Here is an 870-nt window from a genome sequence, read left to right as displayed (position 1 = left end):
ATATATATATATATATACGAGTACATATGTATAGATAAGATGTTTGGACTAAATTTGACAGTTTGCACAAAAGAAAGAGTAAACATAATGTGGGGTCCAAAAACTAAAATATTTTTAAAAATCAAAGAATACCAACTAAATTATGGTTAGCAGATAACTGTTTACTCAAAGTACCAACCTTAGTTTCCACCACGATGCCAAGATGGCTCCGGAACCTGGCGAATGCATGCCTTATTGTGTACCTGGGAAGACATTCAAACACATCCTTGATCTTGACAACCAGCTCAGCCTTGGTATTGCAGGCAGAGTCTTTCTCAACCCGCTTCACATATAATAGTCCATGGAATTACAATCGGGAGAATTAGAAGGCCAGAAATTGGGACTGGGAAAGTCCGACAAACACTTCTGACTCATTCTAGAGGTATGGCAAGGAGCTGAATCCTGCTACCACAATCTCCAACAGCTTCACAAAGCCGTCCGAATTGAGTCTAAGGCTTTGTTCGAAGGGGTGGGGGTCACCTTTACTGAAGACACATTCCGAAAACTATCGCAGTTTGGGGAAACTTGGTTTTCATGATGTCCATGGTACGCTTTACAGCCTTAATAGTGTTCACAGAATATTAAACAAGAGGTAGGAGTTTTGATATCCGTCGGAAATCACCATGACACAGAAACTCTTTTCCAATATTCAGATGACTTCTAGTCCTCCATGTCAGATAACTTTTGATCAACTACAACTGTGATCTTTATGATCTCCAACGCCGTTATCTGTTCATCAATACACCAAGTTGTATCTGGAAAAGTAGACATAAAACATCGTTGGATTTATCCTGCATTCATATATATGTATGTATATATATATATATATAT

This window comes from Octopus bimaculoides, chromosome 17, assembly GCF_001194135.2.
Source record: "Octopus bimaculoides isolate UCB-OBI-ISO-001 chromosome 17, ASM119413v2, whole genome shotgun sequence".
Taxonomy (NCBI): domain Eukaryota; kingdom Metazoa; phylum Mollusca; class Cephalopoda; order Octopoda; family Octopodidae; genus Octopus; species Octopus bimaculoides.
The sequence above is the reverse complement of the archived record's forward strand: the minus strand, read 5'-3'. Positions refer to the sequence as shown.